At 44.8% G+C, this 18,883-nt stretch overlaps 1 protein-coding gene across 1 annotated transcript in view; it reads right to left on the bottom strand.

The window, feature by feature from the left end:
• The window catches only part of LOC126298492 (uncharacterized), a 1,054,904-nt gene extending 1,043,256 nt beyond the window's left edge, over positions 1–11,648 (bottom strand). Inside the window, exon 1 of the mRNA XM_049989828.1 lies at positions 11,532–11,648. The gene's annotated coding sequence lies outside the window, so the exon portion shown is untranslated. The remainder of the gene's footprint in view (positions 1–11,531) is intronic.
• Positions 11,649–18,883: the final 7,235 nt, after the last annotated feature.

Genomic DNA, 18,883 nt, shown 5'->3' with positions numbered 1-18,883 from the left:
AGAAGGTGCCATGTGTGTGAACGAACTCTTCGAATTCGATACTCGATTACTGGGTGCTGTTCCTCACACACCGACGTAGTTACGTTACGCGCCGCCATGTTACATACTAGAATTCTGAGCCCTCTAGCGGCGGAACGTTGCAACTTGCGTCAGCGAAGCGGAAACGTCGACCGAGTAATTTTCATAACATGTAATACCTCAATCGATATTGAAGATAGAATAAAAAAAATTCGGAGGCATTACTTTTTAGCGCGTCCTCGTACAACAGCGCAACCTGCAATCTTACATTTATGTTCAGGAATGCATCTCTCACGGTGTTTCGATATTTTTTATACACCACCTGTACATTACAAAAAAGTCAATACCCATATATCAGTTTACCTTGAGGAGTGCTCCACAGTACAAGTCAAGACTGATCTGGATAAACCAGGCTGCTTTCCAAACTTGCTAGCTCGGATACCACAAAAAAACATTATAAGAAATTATATTTTTTCTCGTGATTAATACGAGCATTTCAATTACAGTTGAAATGACAAGATTCATACAAATGTGTACGACTTTAAAAAAAAATGGTTCAAGCGGCTTTGAGCACTATGGGACTTTACACCTAAGGTCATCAGTCCCCTAGACTTAGAACAGTGAGTGGGGTATGCGACATTCACATCCAAAATTCTACCCTCTAAGATACCGTCGTTTCGTCAACAGTCCAGAAAACAGTGGTAGATATTACTCTTCAAGCAATTAGACTAGAGATCACGATGATGTCACAAATTCCGCAGTTTGAAACTGAGCATCCCTCAAAATTGGAAAGAGGATTCCGAAGAAGAACAAGAGTAGTAGATAATAAATACCACGTGGGTGAAAGCAGAAAGCTACATGGTTGTTAGACTCTACAAGCGACCCACTTACATCCCAAAATGCTAATGTGAGGTAGCTGCAGATATTGTGATCTCTCGTACTGACTGGCAAGAAAGACTACTACAAGCGGTGTACAGTTTCTCAAATTACACTGCGTGTTCCTGTGTTACTCTCTATGGCATACTATCATTTATTATTCGTAACACAAAGGACACAACAGTACATTGCTCAAATAATATCAACATCAGAGACACAGCATAACAATGCTAAAAAATTATCAGTCATTTACTAATCTCAGCTACACATATAACATGATCCCCATACCGTCCCTAAACATTGTTTACTGAGCATGAGTGAGGTATATGATAGCACTTAATCGGTCGCTACGTAAGTAGACGACATGTAACCTGACCACGCTCCCGCATTTATTTTATTTTTCACCTACAAATTACTGAACTTTTCTTCGTATACCAAAGTACAATAACGTCCGCAGTATATTTCTAAACGGTTTTAAAAAATGTCACAGGACGAGTGAAACTTAATTAGAAGACATTTGACATATAATAATGTCCAAAATATGTAATTACAAAACAAAATCTTTTCGTTAATACTGCCATGTCATTTCGAATAAAACTTCGGCAACTGTCTCCGCCGTCGTCTTCGGAAGAAAAACTACTTGCTGACGAGGTTGGCTCTGTATTCTACACCTCAGGCATTCTCCTTAGGATATTATCAGAAGACACAGCTTAGCAATCTGTGCGATGGAGGACGGTGGTTTAAATACGCATTCGGTCTTTCAGATGTAGGTTCATTGTGGTTTCGTTAAAATGTTTATGGCAAATGCCCGGATGGTGAGATGAATGGCATCTTGCTGTAAATGTGGAAAAATATCATTTAATGTACAAAAGTACAAAGAACAATCTCGCAATGTTCGAATAGTGTGTTTGTGTCATGCTTCTTGGCAGAGTCACTTCCATTAAATATCGGGCCTAACGTTGCAAAGTGACATGAAATGGAACGAGCATATGAGGTCGGTTGTAGGGAAGGTGAGTGGTCGACTTTGGTTTATTGGAATAACTCTAGGAAACTGTAGCTCATTTATGCATGGCTTCAGGAAACTTCGTTCTTGTGCAACGCAGCTAGCTCTTTATTCGCACGAAGTAATGGCCGCTATCGAAAACGGATCTCAAGTTGATTCCATATTTCTAGATTTCCGGAAAGCTTTGGACACCGTTCCTCACAAGCGACTTCTAATCAAGCTGCGGGCCTACGGGGTATCGTCTCAGTTGTGCGACTGGATTCGTGATTTCCTGTCAGAAAGGTCGCAGTTCGTAGTAACAGACGGCAAATCATCGAGTAAAACTGAAGTGATACACGTGTTCCCCAGGGAAGCATCCTGGGACCTCTGCTGTTCCTGATCTACACTCCTGGAAATGGAAAAAAGAACACATTGACACCGGTGTGTCAGACCCACCATACTTGCTCCGGACACTGCGAGAGGGCTGTGCAAGCAATGATCACACGCACGGCACAGCGGACACACCAGGAACCGCGGTGTTGGCCGTCGAATGGCGCTAGCTGCGCAGCATTTGTGCACCGCCGCCGTCAGTGTCAGCCTGTTTGCCGTGGCATACGGAGCTCCATCGCAGTTTTTAACACTGGTAGCATGCCGCGACAGAGTGGACGTGAACCGTATGTGCAGTTGACAGACTTTGAGCGAGGGCGTATAGTGGGCATGCGGGAGGCCGGGGTGACGTACTGCCGAATTGCTCAACACGTGGGGCGTGAGGTCTCCACAGTACATCGATGTTGTCGCCAGTGGTCGGCGGAAGGTGCACGTGCCCGTCGACATGGGACCGGACCGCAGCGACGCACAGATGCACGCCAAGACCATAGGATCCTACGCAGTGCCGTAGGGGACCGCACCGCCACTTCCCAGCAAATTAGGGACACTGTTGCTCCTGGGGTATCGGCGAGGACCATTCGCAACCGTCTCCATGAAGCTGGGCTACGGTCTCGCACACCGTTAGGCCGTCTTCCGCTCACGCGCCAACATCGTGCAGCCCGCCTCCAGTGGTGTCGCGACAGGCGTGAATGGAGGGACGAATGGAGACGTGTCGTCTTCAGCGATGAGAGTCGCTTCTGCCTTGGTGCCAATGATGGTCTTATGCGTGTTTGGCGCCCTGCAGGTGAGCGGCACAATCAGAACTGCATACGACCGAGGCACACAGGGCCAACACCCGGCATCATGGTGTGGGGAGCGATCTCCTACACTGGCCGTACACCTCTGGTGATCGTCGAGGGGACACTGAATAGTGCACGGTACATCCAAACCGTCATCGAACCCATCGTTCTACCATTCTTAGACCGGCAAGGGAACTTGCTGTTCCAACAGGACAATGCACGTCCGCATGTATCCCGTGCCACTCAACGTGCTCTAGAAGGTGTAAGTCAACTACCCTGGCCAGCAAGATCCTTGGATGTGTCCCCCATTGAGCATGTTTGGGACTGGATGAAGCGTCGTCTCACGCGGTCTGCACGTCCAGCACGAACGCTGGTCCAACTGAGGCCGCCAGGTGGGAATGGCATGGCAAGCCGTTCCACAGGACTACATCCAGCATCTCTACGATCGTCTCCATGGGAGAATAGCAGCCTGCATTGCTGTGAAAGGTGGATATACACTGTACTAGTGCCGACATTGTGCATGCTCTGTTGCCTGTGTCTATGTGCCTGTGGTTCTGTCAGTGTGATCATGTGATGTATCTGACCCCAGGAATGTGTCAATAAAGTTTCCCCTTCCTGGGACAATGAATTCACGGTGTTCTTATTTTAATTTCCGGGAGTGTATATAAATGACCTGGGTGACAATCTCAGCAGTTCAGCAGTTCTCTTAGGCTGTTCGCAGATGATGCTGTAATTTACCGTCTGGTAAGGTCATCCGAAGACCAGTATCAGTTGCAAAGCGATTTAGAAAAGATTGCTGTATGGTGTGGCAGGCGGCAGTTGACGCTAAATAACGAAAAGTGTGAGGTGATCCACATGAGTTCCAAAAGAAATCCGTTGGAATTCGATTACTCGATAAATATGTAGTACAATTCTCAAGGCTGTCAATTCAACTAAGTACCTGGATGTTAAAATTACGAACAACTTCAGTTGGAAAGACCACATAGATAATATTGTGGGGAAGGCGAGCCAAAGGTTACGTTTCATTGGCAAGACACTTAGAAGATGCAACAAGCCTACTAGAGAGACAGCTTACACTACACTCGTTCGTCCTCTGTTAGAATATTGGTGCGCGGTGTGGGATCCTTACCAGATGGGACTGACGGAGGACATCGAAAGGGTGCAAAAAAGGGCAGTTCGTCTTGTATCATCGCGTAATAGGGGAGAGAGTGTGGCAGATATGATACGCGAGTTGGGATGGAAGTCATTAAAGCAAAGACGTTTTTCGTCGCGGCGAGTTCTATTTGCAAAATTTCAGTCACCAACTTTCTCTTCCGAATGCGATATTATTTTGTTGAGCCCAACCTACATAGGTAGGAATGATCAAAATAAAATAAGAGAAATCAGAGCTCGAACAGAAAGGCTTAGGGGTTCGTTTTTTCCGCGCGCTGTTCGGGAGTGGAATGGTAGAGAGAGAGTATGATTATGGTTCGATGAACCCTCTGACAAGCACTTAAATGTGAATTGCAGAGTAATCATGTAGATGTAGATGTAGATAAACTACACAACGAGTCGAACATTTATGCGGCCCTTTACCGAGCGCTGTTCGAGTGTTTGGGATACCCGTCAGGTCGCATTAAAGGAATATATCGAAATAATTCAGACGGTGCTGCTACATTTGTTACCGGCAGGTTCTATCAAGACACGAGTATCATGGAAACGTTACGTGACGTCAAATGGGGCTCCCTGGATGGAAGATGACGTTGCTTTCGCCAAACACTATTGAGAAAGTTTCCGACAGATTGCAGAACGATCCTACTGCCACCAACCTACATTTCGCATACGAACAACGAAGACAAGGAAAATCAAGGCTCGTATGGGAGCATATATGTAGTCGCTTTTCCCTCGTCCACTTCCGAATGGATACAACAAGGGAATGATTAGCAGAAGCACAAGCTATATTCTGCCAAGCACCGTGTAGTGGCTTGCGGTATATGTATGTAGATGTAGGTGGTTCATCAGAAAGGACACAACCGATTTCCTTCCCGTTCCTTCCACAATATGAGCATGCGTTCCATCTCTAATCCAATTCTTCTTAATTTCGTTCCTCATATTAGATGTTTCAGGAAAGCCCGCAATTCTGTCATTCGCGGTTTAAATAACGAAAACAGCACCAGTTACTAATTTTTTATGCCTAGTACAAAGCGTGGCGATAATTTATTCTCATTTTCAAATGCATTTTTGCATCTGTTTGCATGAATATATTTGATGATTGCATATCTGATTTTCTGCCTCTCTTGAGGCATTTGCCTGAATCGATTTAGGGCAATCACGGAAAACCAAAATCAGGATGGCCGGACGCAGGTTTGAACCGCGGTCCTCCCGAATGCGAATCCAGTGCGCTAACTATTGTGGCTGTGCGCTGCTGTAATGTTTTGTGGTTCCTGGCTGGATGAGGAGAGAATGGCCAGTTTCCTTTCACCACAACACAAAATGCAAAAAAAAAAAAAAAAAAAATGTTCAAATGGCTCTGAGCACTATGGGACTTAATTTCTGAGGTCATCAGTCCCCTAGAACTTAGAACTACTTAAACCTAACTAACCTAAGGACATCACACACATCCATGCCGGCGACAAAATGCACACGTGGTCAAAATACACTTCAGTAAAGGAACCAGTTAAGTACTTAACTACAATGACGTCCTATCTGAAGTTCTGTGGTTCACAGCAATCACATTGTACTAATTCTCGAATCTTATCCGTGCCAGTATCACAACTGTATTCAATGACTGACGGTCCCTCACAGCTAGCTAAGGTGCGAGGCGACGACCATTACTGTGGAAGACTAGAGCATAATGCGACCTGTTGAGGTGCAATACGAACAGAGTCCCGATGCGACGTATTGAGGTACAGAGACAGATCGAGAGGATGAGACAGCTCGGTCGGCGACGGCGGCCTATATGCACGCCGCCCAGAGGGCGCTGTCGGAGCGTAGCCTGAGAACGTGTTTGGGTCTTCTCTTGTCATAGGCTCGCTTAGTTCAGCGCCTGTTACACAATGTTTCCTAGTGCCGGCCGGTATGCTGGCGAAGGCGTGCGCCTGCACACTAACCACCTCGCTCGGTCCGCTATTTTCGCGCAAGACCAGGACGGCTACACCAACTGGACCACTCTAGAGTTTGATATGCGACTTGAGTACATTATCTCTTACTTCTGTGCGGTAACAGTTCAAATGGTTCAAATGGCTCTGAGCACTATGGGACTTAAACATCTGAGGTCATCAGTCCCCTAGATCTTAAACCTCTTAAGCCTAACTAACCTAAGGAGATAACACACATCCATGCCCGCGGCAGGATTCGAACCTGCGACCGTAGCGGTCGCGCGGTTCCAGACTGAAGCGCCTAGAACCGCTGATCCACACCGGCCGGCGCGGTAACAGTATTCCTCCTACAATCAACAAAGATATCAAGCCTCGTACGCCCATCCTACTTGATGCTTCCTCGCAACAGTAACGATGTTCGTGTCAGTACTTTCATTCGTGACTAACGTGTGTTCAGAATCGTTTAAGAAACTGAAGCAAGAAAAATTTGCAAGTAGCTTATTTCCCCTTTCAGTCGTGGTTCACCTCGATGTTGGTGACGCTACAATACCGTGGCCCGTTCTCCATTGCCGTGAACAGGATTCATAGTGCCGGCCGTCTGGCGAACGGATCAGCTGCTCTGAGACTCCGATACAGGGCTGGGCACTTGCCTACGACGAAAACATCCCGTGTCTGTGAACAGTCGCGAGAATGCACCAACAATACACATATTATGGGTCAACTTTCTTCTTCTTTGAACTATGTATCGCACAATACTGGTTTCTGCGGATATCTTGACGACTGTTTACGATTCTCTTCTGTTTCCCTCTTTTTCTGATTATTCTCTACTTTTTAGAAACTGCTGCATTTTTATTTGGAATGTTGTAGTATATTACCAACACTTTTCACCGCTAAAGTATAGTTGCGTAGAATGAGATTTTCACTCTGCGCCGGAGTGTGCGCTGATATGAAACTTCCTGGTAGATTAAAACTGTGTGCCCGACCGAGACTCGAACTCTGGACCTTTGCCCTTCGCGGGCAAGTGCTCTACCATCTGAGCTACCGAAGCACGACTCACGCCCGGTCCCCACGTTCACAGAAAATCTGTGTTGATGACGTGATTGCAAAATTGCGTGCGGATTCTCGTCAGCCGACACATGTTGATTGCGAAAATTTACAATTTGATCACGTTGGAATGAAGCCTCATCCGTAAAAAGAACATTTGCAGTGAAATGACGATTGACACATTGTTGGATGAACCATTCGCAGAAGTGGACCCGTGGAGGGCAATCAGCTGCTGATAGTGCCTGCACACGCTGTACATGGTACGGAAACAACTGGTTCTCCCGTAGCACTCTCCATACAGTGACGTGGTCAACGTTACCTTGTACAGCAGCAACTTCTCTGACACTGACCTTAGGGTTATCGTCAACTGCACGAAGAATTGCCTCGTCCATTGCAGGTGTCCTCGTCGTTCTAGGTCTTCCCCAGCCGATTCATAGGCTGAAATGTTCCGTGCTCCCTAAGACGCCGATCAATTGCTTCGAACGTCTTCCTGTCGGGACACCTTCGTTCTGGAAATGTCTCGATACAAACGTACCGCGCCACGGCTATTGCCCCGTGCTAATCCACACATCAAATGGGCATCTGCCAACTCCGCATTTTTAAACATTGCACTGACTGCAAAACCACGTTCGTTATGAACACTAACCTGTTGATACTACGTACTGATGTGCTTGATGCTATTAGTGTAGAGCAATGAGTCGCATGTCAACACAAGCACCGAAGTCAACATTACCTTCCTTCAATTGGGCCAACTGGCGGTGAATCGAGAAAGTACAGTACACACTGACGAAACTAAAATGAGCTCTAACATGGAAATTAAGCGTTTCCGGACATATGTCCACATAACATCTTTTCTTTATTTGCGTGTGAGGAATGTTTCCTTACAGTTTGGCCGTACCTTTTTGTAACACTCTGTATTTACACTACTCGCTCGTTCATTTCCCCTGTCTCGCATAACTGTGAGAACAAGCTGAAAATTTCATTTCTCAGCAGGGTAGAGCACAACCGCGCTGGCACCAGCATGTAAGAGAAATGAACGGCCTCAACACTGGACTGGCCATGAACAGCATACGTATAGCTCTTTAAATAAAACAATCGTTATTAATACCTTACATCTTTATTCTTCGTGTCTGTATATTTATTTCTCAACATAGTCATCTTGGAGACGAACACATTTCTCTCAACGAGATACCAGTTTGTTGATACAGTCACTGTAGAATGTTTGCTTTCGTTGACGGAGCCACAACCTCATCGGATTGCTCCAAGTAGGGACGAATGGGAGAACTCTTATAATCCGAAACTCAATTACAGCATGCTGTTTCTCACGCACCTACATATTCACGTTACACACCGCCATGTTACCCGCCACAATTCGGAGCCCTCTGGAGGCGGAGGGACGAAAATATGTAGAACAAATATGTAGAACATTAATAACGTTTATTTTATTTAAAAAGCCTTAAGAGTTTACACTTTTAAAATTCGGAGGCATTCAAAAATGGCTCTAAGCGCTAAGGGACTTAACATCTGAGGTCATCAGTCCCCTAAACTTAGAACTACTTAAATCTAACTAACCTAAGGACATCACACACATCCATGCCCAAGGTAGGATTCGAACCTGCATGTACACGTTGCTGTTGCAACTGCGCTATGATCCACATGGAAATGCCTAAATGGTCGAAATTACAGTAGCACAGTTTAGACATTTCGTTGTTCATAGTAGAATGTGAGTAAGTATCTATAAAGTTCATTTCAGTCTAATACTAACGTGAAAGACAGAAAGCACATTTACAACAATTGCTCGCAGATCAACACGAAAACAATTGGCTGAGCAGTCGAGAAATTGTGCTGAAAAACAGAACCGTCAACTCAGATGGACGTCCACAACTACATCTTCTATTCTTAAAAATTATTTGTTTTGTATAATGCATAGCTTCCACGGGTACGTTTCTGATCACCGTTAGAACTGTCGTAAGTATGAATATTATTAGACATCTTCCCGAGCATTTACGTTAGCATATGACTGAAATAAAGTTTATAGTTAGTACTTATAAAGTCACTGAGTTTCCCAGCCAATAATTTGTCAAATATGAAGAAACGGGTTTTGTTCGACACGTAAGTACCACATCTTAAATTACAGTAGGGTTGTCGCGCTGAAGATAAACTATTCAACGTTCTGTCGTCGTTGAGACAGGGTACAAACTCGGATCGTAAAACAGTATTCAACGAACCCAGCCATAGATTATTCAGAAGACTGATCCCGGCACGAAGATGGCTCGTAGGGAATTTGACATTCCTCCTCCGCCCCCCCCCCCCCCCCCCTGTCTTTCGTGTCCCCCATATTGCAGTTAGCTGAATTCATTGTGTCAAACACGGTGCTCGGTTTTCATGTTTCGTATTGCATACGGTGCAAAGAAAAAAAGAAAAGTTGTGCTTTGACGACAATTTTTGAAGTACACTCGATGTACAACACTATACTAACGTTGAAAACTTTGGATACTATTTAGTGAAGAACTTCCCAATTTTGAAACTAAAAACGGATCCACGTTGCTAAAATGCAAAAAATTGAGGTGACTGGCTATTGTCTGAGTTTCAGTAAGAAATTACCTTCTAAAACTACAATAGCGAATTTCATCATAAATAATTTCAACAGCCGAAGGCGACAGTGATATCTTACAACAAAGAAATGGCTCTGTTTTGTTGAAAAAAGTTAATAATTGTGAGAAACTGATGTTCCGCTCTGACCTGGAATAGACAATATTACCTAACAATGTCTGTGATCCTTGGAAGATGCAGCCATGACAAAACTATTCCATCGGGTGTACGAGATTAAGACACAGGCAAAATAGTCTCAGACTTCAGAAAGAATAGACTAATTCCAGTTCCAAAGAAGGCATATGCTTACAGCTGTGAGTACTACCGAATCATGAGTTTAATAACAAAATACTAACAGGAATCATTCGTGGAAGAATGGAAAAACTGGCGGAAAATCAGCTTGGTTTCTGGAAAAATGCGGGAACACGCGAGACTGCCCTTACAACATAATACACTCTTGCCGGGCGACGTGGGGCAGTGGTTAGCGCACTGGAGTCGCATTCGGGAGGACGACGATTCAAATCTGCGTCCGACCATTTTGATCGACGTATTCTCTCAATCTCTCCGGGTAAATGCCGTGATGACTCCTTTGAAACGACACGGCTGATTTCCTTCCCGATCCTTGAATCGTTTCGAGCTTGTGCTTCATGTCTTATGATATCGAAGACGACCGGACATTAAAGCCCAGTCTTCCTTCCTTTTTGGAATACACTCTTCGAAATACCGAAGGTAGCAGGAATGAAATACAGGATACAACTATACAGAGACTATGAGAAGGGAGGGAGACAGGGTTGTAGCCTATCCCAGATGTTATTCAGTCTGGACATTGAGCCAGCAGAAAATGTAGCAAGAGAGAATTTCCAAAAGGGGATTAAAGTTCACGGAGAAGAAATAGAAACTTTCTGGTTTGTCGATACCATTGTAATTCTGTTCAAATGGCTGTGAGCACTATGGAACTAAACTTCTGAGGTCATCAGTGCCCTAGAACTTAGAACTACTTAAACCTAACTAACCTAAGGACATCACACACATCCATGCCCGAGGTGTAATTCTGTCAGTGGACCTAGAAACAAGTGTGAGCGGACATATTGTGTTGAAAAGTGATTATAAGATGAATCTCAACAAAAGCAAAACTAGGATAATGGAGTGTAATCGAATTAACTCATGCGATGCGAGGAGTTAGATTAGGATATCAGACACTAAAAACAGCAGGTTAGTTCTGTTATTTGTGCAACAAAATAGATTATGGTGGACGAAACAGAGAGGATATAAAATATAGACTAGCAGTAGTAAGAAGAGGATTTCCTAGAATGAGGAATCTGTTAACATCTAATATAAATTTAACTGTTATGAAGTCTTTTCAAAGGGTATTTGTTTGCGATGCGGAAGTGAAACGTGGACGATAAGCAGTTCACAGAAGAAGAAAACAGAAGCTTTTGAAATGTTATGCTGTAGAAGAATACAGAAAATTAGATTGATACATCGAATAACTAAAGAGGAGCTACTGAACCGAATTTGGAAAAAAGAAATTTGTGGCAAAATTTGACTAAAAGAGGGAATCGGTTGATAGGGCATATCCTGAGTCAGTAATTGAGAGAAGTGTGAAGGGAGGTGAGTGGGTTGGAAGGGGCGGGGGGATTGTAGAGGACAGCAATTCCCGAATTCAGTAAGCAGGTTTTTCGACAGTTATGCAGAGACGAATAGGCTTGGACAGGATGGACGAGCGTGGAAAGCTGTAGTCTTTAGAACGAAGACCGCAACAACGAAAGAAATTACCTGTATTTCACACAGCCATAACAGTTGCAATGCCTCAACGAGTACGTTTGCTCGCGTAGATGAGTTCCGGCAACACTTGTGCAGCAGTGAGCCCGCGGGTACCGTGCGGTCGGTCGTGTTGCGAGGAGAGCGCGGCGCAGACTGTGCTGGCAGCGCCGTCCGGTCACTCACATGGCGCGCGCCGCGCTGCAGAATGACAAGCGGCCGCCGCCTTCCGGTGCTGTCCACGGCTTCCTCGCCACTCGCCGCCATCTCTCCGCCTTCCTTTCCCCCTGTCCCTCTTCTATCCATTTCCACCAAGTTCGTGCCATAAACCGGTGAACGTAAGGTCGAGTTTGATGTCCGATCTTAACCTATATCCACATTATTTTGTAAGGTGTGCCCTAATGAAAATCAGACTGCAGCTATCTGTAAAAAGCCGGCCGCGGTGGTCTCGCGGTTCTAGGCGCGCAGTCTGGCACCGTGCGGCTGCTACGGTCGCAGGTTCGAATCCTGCCTCGGGCATGGATGTGTGTGATGACCTTAGGTTAGTTAGGTTTAAGTAGTTCTAAGTTCTAGGGGACTGATGACCACAGCAGTTGAGTCCCACGGTGCTCAGAGCTATTTGAACCATTTTATCTGTAAAAAAATTTAGTAAAAACTTTACAATTACAGTTCGTGTGCAATAGTACAGTTATAAATACGAGTGGCATTCCATAAATAATGCAACATATTGTTTTTCTCGGCCATTTTCGGTTGAAAAAAGGACCGAATTTGCTGTGGTTCGAAGTGAAATACTCGTATTCCAGCTGCAGCCCCTATAGTTTCGTGGAATTCCGGTAAGTGGCGGCGCAATGCGTAGTCTACAAAATGGCGTCTGTAACGGAGGTGCGTTCCAGTCAGCGACCCAAGAGTTTCTACAGTGAAGCCATTCACTCCCTTTGGAGTAACAGCGCCAATCGCCATTACGAGATGTATTCAATAAGTAATGCAATACATTTTTTTCTGAAAGTAGGTTGTTTTTATTCAGGATTCCATTAGACCATATTATTTTCCATTCTTCTGGCTACAAAACCTTATTTTCCAACATATCTCCGTTCAATGCGGCTGCCCAACGTCTCCTTACTGGACGGACCTGTATGTCTACATGGTACCACTCTACTCCTCGACGTCGCAGAAACGTCTTGCTGCTTCAATAAACTCCCCAACATCAACGTACTGCTTCCCGATGAACGCATCCTTCGTTGGGCCAAACAGATGCAAGTCGGAAGGTGCGAGATCCTGGCTGTTCGTTTGAGTGCCTCAACTGGTGGACGAGTGTATAAGCACTACTAACAGATACGTCCAATTGAGCAGCGAGGTGTTTGATTGCTATCCCTCGATCACCTCGAATGATTTTTTTTTCTTTATTGATATTTCATCCCCCACACCTCATATGGACGGGGATAGGCTGTCAGTGGTACAATACTCCTCTCTTCAGCCAAGAGCATTCGTAAAGATATAACAAATGAGAATTGTTTACGTTTTAAATTAAAAAGATCACGGACGGATAGATAAAACAACGAAAATTACATACAATTAAAAAAACAATTGCACTTCCACTTAAAATCTCAACGGTGAGAAGTATTGTGGGAGGAGAGAATATGCTCGAGAGAGGTTGAGGGGTGTGAGTAAGGAGATAGGGGTGTGTTAGGTGGAAAAACTGTGGAGATGGTAGGTAGGAGGTGAAGCGGATAGTGGAAATACAGACGGTGGGATAGGTGGAGAAGATTTAAGTTGGTAGGAGGCGGATCTCATTGTCTGGGAGGCGGATCTCATTGTCTGGGAGAGGGAGTTGGTTGAAGTTGCTTTGACATAGGATATAGAGAGTGTGTAGATGTAGGGATAGAGGGATGTGTTTGTGTAGGTGCGGTAGTATATCAAGTTTGGTGATCGGAGGCGAGGCAATGGGATTATTGGAATCTAGTTTGCGGACACCCCGAATGAGAGTGTCCACACGTTCCCACATTGCAGAAGTCACAGCTGAGTGCGTTCGGCTGGCACGCGGGAGATCGGGCAAGTTTGCGCGACCTTGTCCTAAAAGACAATTTCCATTCCTTCCGAACTGACTATGCGAATGTAGACGAGATGTGGCTCAAATTCAAAGATATAGTAGCAACAGCAATTGCGAGATTCATACCTCATAAATTGGTAAGAGATGGAACGGATCCCCCGTGGTACACAAAAAAGGTCCGAACGCTGTTGCAGAGGCAACGGAAAAAGCATGCGAAGTTCAGAAGAACGCGAAATCCCGAAGATGGGCTAAAATTTACAGCCGCGCGAAATTTGGCACGTACTTCGATGCGAGATGCCTTTAATAGGTTCCACAACGAAACATTGTCTCGGAATTTGGTAGAAAATCCGAAGAAATTCTGGTCGTATGTAAAGTACACAAGCGGCAAGACGCAGTCAATACCTTCGCTGCGCAGTGCCGATGGTACTGTTATCGACGACTGTGCCGCTAAAGCGGAGTTATTGAACGCAGTTTTCCGAAATTCCTTCACCAGGGAAGACGAATGGAATATTCCAGAATTTGAAACACGAACATCTGCTAGCATGAGTTTCTTAGAAGTAGATACCTTAGGGGTTGCGAAGCAACTCAAATCGCTTGATACGGGCAAGTCTTCAGGTCCAGATTGTATACCGATTAGGTTCCTTTCAGATTACGCTGATACTATAGCTCCCTACTTAGCACTCATATACAACCGCTCGCTCACCGATAGATCTGTACCTACAGATTGGAAAATTGCGCAGGTCGCACCAGTGTTCAAGAAGGGTAGTAGGAGTAATCCATTTAACTACAGACCTATATCATTGACGTCGGTTTGCAGTAGGGTTTTGGAGCATATACTGTATTCAAACATTATGAATCACCTCGAAGGGAACGATCTATTGACACGTAATCAGCATGGCTTCAGAAATCATCGCTCTTGTGCAACGCAGCTAGCTCTTTATTCGCACGAAGTAATGGCCGCTATCGACAGGGGATCTCAAGTTGATTCCGTATTTCTAGGTTTCCGGAAAGCTTTTGACACCGTTCCTCACAAACGACTTCTAATCAAGCTGCGGAGCTATGGGGTATCGTCTCAGTTGTGCGACTGGATTCGTGATTTCCTGTCAGAAAGGTCGCAGTTCGTAGTAATAGACGGCAAATCATCGAGTAAAACTGAAGTGATATCAGGTGTTCCCCAGGGAAGCGTCCTGTTCCTGATCTATATAAATGACCTGGGTGACAATCTGAGCAGTTCTCTTAGACTGTTCGCAGATGATGCTGTAATTTACCGTCTAGTAAGGTCATCCGAAGACCAGTATCAGCTGCAAAGCGATTTAGAAAAGATTGCTGTATGGTGTGTCAGGTGGCAGTTGACGCTAAATAACGAAAAGTGTGAGATGATCCACATGAGTTCCAAAAGAAATCCGTTGGAATTCGATTACTCGATAAATAGTACAATTCTCAAGACTATCAATTCAACTAAGTACCTGGGTGTTAAAATTACGAACAACTTCAGTTGGAAGGACCACATAGATAATATTGTCGGGAAGGCGAGCCAAAGGTTGCGTTTCATTGGCAGGACACTTAGCAGATGCAACAAGTCCACTAAAGAGACAGCTTACACTACACTCGTTCGTCCTCTGTTAGAATATTGCTGCGCGGTGTGGGATCCTTACCAGGTGGGATTGACGGAGGACATCAAAAGGGTGCAAAAAAGGGCAGCTCGTTTTGTATTATCGCGTTATAGGGGAGAGAGTGTGGCAGATATGATACACGAGTTGGGATGGAAGTCATTACAGCATAGACGTTTTTCGTCGCGGCGAGACCTTTTTACGAAATTTCAGTCACCAACTTTCTCTTCCGAATGCGAAAATATTTTGTTGAGCCGAACCTACATAGGTAGGAATGATCATCAAAATAAAATAAGAGAAATCAGAGCTCGAACAGAAAGGTTTAGGTGTTCGTTTTTCCCGCTCGCTGTTCGGGAGTGGAATAGTAGAGAGATAGTATGATTGTGGTTCGATGAACCCTCTGCCAAGCACTTAAATGTGAATTGCAGAGTAGTCATGTAGATGTAGATGTAGGACAGATACCTCGCTCAGTTTTCCACGCCGTCCTTCAAGGGATACAGTCACACTGGGAGATATTGGGGCTGTAATAAGGGTGTTCAAGGACCTTCCATCGAGATATTTGCAGGAACTCAAGAGTTTTCTTGACCACAGGTGACCGAGCGTTGTCCTGGAGAAGCATTATCCTGGCCCATGCCTTGTTCTTGATGGCCTGTTTGAGCGTCAGAAGCGAGATGCAGTACTGCTCGGCGTTAACAGTTGCACCCCGCAGTAGCCAGTCGATGAGTAGAGGTCCTTCTTCTTCGAAACAGAAACAGAGAATCACTTTTCCGGACCTCGAGGCAGAGTGGACTTGCTTTCTCGACGATGAGGGCCGGGATGCCGTCACTCTAGCCTCATCCGTTTGGAGGCATCGTCGAAGTGGAGACACCGCGTTTAATCGTCTGTCACAAACTGGGCAATGAAATGCGCTCCTTGCTCCGCGTATCTCAACAATTGGCTCAACCTAATCCCATTCTCGCCGTCTTCTAATTCTCTGAAAGGTGTTTGCCATAACGAAGCTTCTCGCGGATTTTGTGAATTTTACTCCTATTCTGGGCGATGAAAATGGATAGCCACTCTTTGTGGTTCAAAAATGGTTCAAATGGCTCTGAGCACTATGGGACTTAACATCTGTGGTCATCAGTCCCCTAAAACTTAGAACTACTTAAACCTAACTTACCTAAGGACATCACACACATCCATGTCCGAGGAAGGATTCGAACCTGCGACCGTAGGAGTCGCGGGGTGCGGACTGAGCGCCTAGAACCGCGAAACCACCGCGGCCGGCCTCTTTGTGGTGATCGGGAGGAATACATCATGCAATTAGCTGCGGAATCTATTCTTCATAAAAGAGTTAATTGTTGCGAAGCCGGTAACCCCGCTTGTGCAACTGGAAATAGCACCACCCTTCTCTGTAAAACCCATTCACCCACTGAGATTACATACGACGCCGCTACAGCGAAGATGTCCTTTTCCAGTTGGCCATACCTTATACACGAGTACTTTTCAATTCACACTGAAGTGTTTGGCACAGGGTTCACAGAACCACTTTCAGACTATTTCTCGAACTTTCCACTCTGTAACAGTACACGGGAAAAATGAACACCTAAATCTTCTGTAAGAGTTCTGATTCCTATATATTTATTACGATGGTCGTTAACCCCATAAAGGCTCGCTGAGAGCCAACAAAATATTTTCGCATTCGAAGGAGAAATTTGGTGATTTATTGAGTGTGACTGCCGCAGAAACAAACACCTTTGTTTTAAGAATTGACACCCCAAGTCATGTATCATATCCGTGAATCTTTCGTCCCTATTTCGCTATAATACAACACAAGCTGCCCTTCTTTGTGCTCTTTAGACTTCTTCCGTCAATGCCACCTGGTGAGAATCCCATACTGCGCAGCGACACTGTAGAGAGAATGCTTCAAATGGCTCCGAGCACTATGGGACCTAACATCTGAGGTCATCAGTCCCCTAGAACGTAGAACTACTTAAACCTAACTGACCTAAGGACATCACACACATCCATGCCCGAGGAAGGATTCGAACCTAAGACCGCAGCAGTCGCGCGGTTCCGGACTGAAGCGCCTAGAACCGCTCGACCACCGCGGCCGGCTCTAGAGAGAATGGACAATCACTTTAGTGCATTTGTTGCATGTTCTAAGTGTTCTGACAATAAAACGTACTCTTTAGTTCACCTTCCGCACAACGTTTTCTGTGTGATGTTTCCTGCTTAAGTTATTTATAAATGCAATTCCTAGGTATTTAGTTAAACCTGCAACCTATTAATTCACCGTATTTATCGTGTAACAGAAATTGAATGGAATTTTTTTTAGTGCTTCTGCTGAGGACCTGACACTTTTAATTTTTTAGAACCAATTGCCATTTGAAATACCATGGACATAACGGATCTAAATCCTTTTCCAATCCGTTCTGATCTTCTGATGACTCTAATAGACGGTAATTGACAACATCATCTGCAAACAATCTGAGGGCTGCTCAGATTATCTGCTAGAACGTGGATAAGGCGGAGGGTTTGTTACACTTCCCTAGGGGAGCCCACATATCACTTCTGTTTCACTACATATCTTTCTGTCAGTTATTACGAATTGTGAACTTTCCGACAGGAAATAACGAATCCAGTCGCACAATTGAGTCTGCGACTCGATTAGAAACCGCTTATGAGGAATAGTGTCAAAAACCCTCCGAAAAGCTAGAAATATCATATCAACTTGAGATTTCCAGTCGATTGCACTCTACCTCCCGTGAATAAAGATCCAGTTGTGTAACACGAGAACGATATTTCCTGCACCGATGTTGGTTGTGTGTCAATAGATGAAAACCGTTATTGACGGAGCAGAGGCATACTTGGAACAGGACGAGGGATGAAATCGGTATTGAGCTTGTCGTAAATACCATTTTTGGGGAAACTGTAAGAGAACAATCTCTCCTCCCTTTCTTCTTATCAGTCCTCTGATTCGTTTGATGCGGTCTGCCACAACGTCATCTCCTGTGGCAACCACTTCATGTCAGTGTAGCAGTTACAACCATTGTCCTCTACTATTAGTTGTGTATATTCCAGCTCGTGTCTCCCCTTACTGTCCATCTTACGGCTCATAGTGGCATGGAAATCATTCCCTAATGTCTTAGCATATGTCCTATCATCTTTTTCCTTCTTCCGCCACTGTTCTCCACAAATTACTTTCATTTCCGGTTATGCAGAGGTCCTCTTCATACCACACTTCATTTTCAGCATCCTTCTGCAACACCACATCTCAAACGCTTCGACTCTCTTCGCTTCCGGTTTTCCCGCAGTGCTCCAACTGTTGCCCAGACAAGCGTTCTCAGAAATTTTGTTCCTCAAGTTAAGGTTTATGTTTGACACAAGCAGAAGAAGAAGCGCAGTCCCAATGACCAGACATAAAGGACGCAGGTTGGAGACAAATCATTATCTCAGGCTTGGATGACGAAGGATATCGGTCCTGACGTTGTTGGAGAAAGCGTACCGGTACCCATCTTAAGCGTCCTACGGAAACCATTGAAAACGCACAGATAAGATGCTTGGAAAATGTTGTTTGCTTACGAAATAAATTATTTACAAAACAAATACACAGAAATTTCCGAAACTCAAAATTATCACTCAGATACTCTCAGAGCGATAAATGGCTTTCTTTCGGGTGTTCATTCCAGTTGTTGATTTTTTTTCTTGCACAACCAATTTCTTGAGGA

This window comes from Schistocerca gregaria, chromosome X, assembly GCF_023897955.1.
Source record: "Schistocerca gregaria isolate iqSchGreg1 chromosome X, iqSchGreg1.2, whole genome shotgun sequence".
Taxonomy (NCBI): domain Eukaryota; kingdom Metazoa; phylum Arthropoda; class Insecta; order Orthoptera; family Acrididae; genus Schistocerca; species Schistocerca gregaria.
This window is presented reverse-complemented; position numbering and strand designations above follow the sequence as displayed.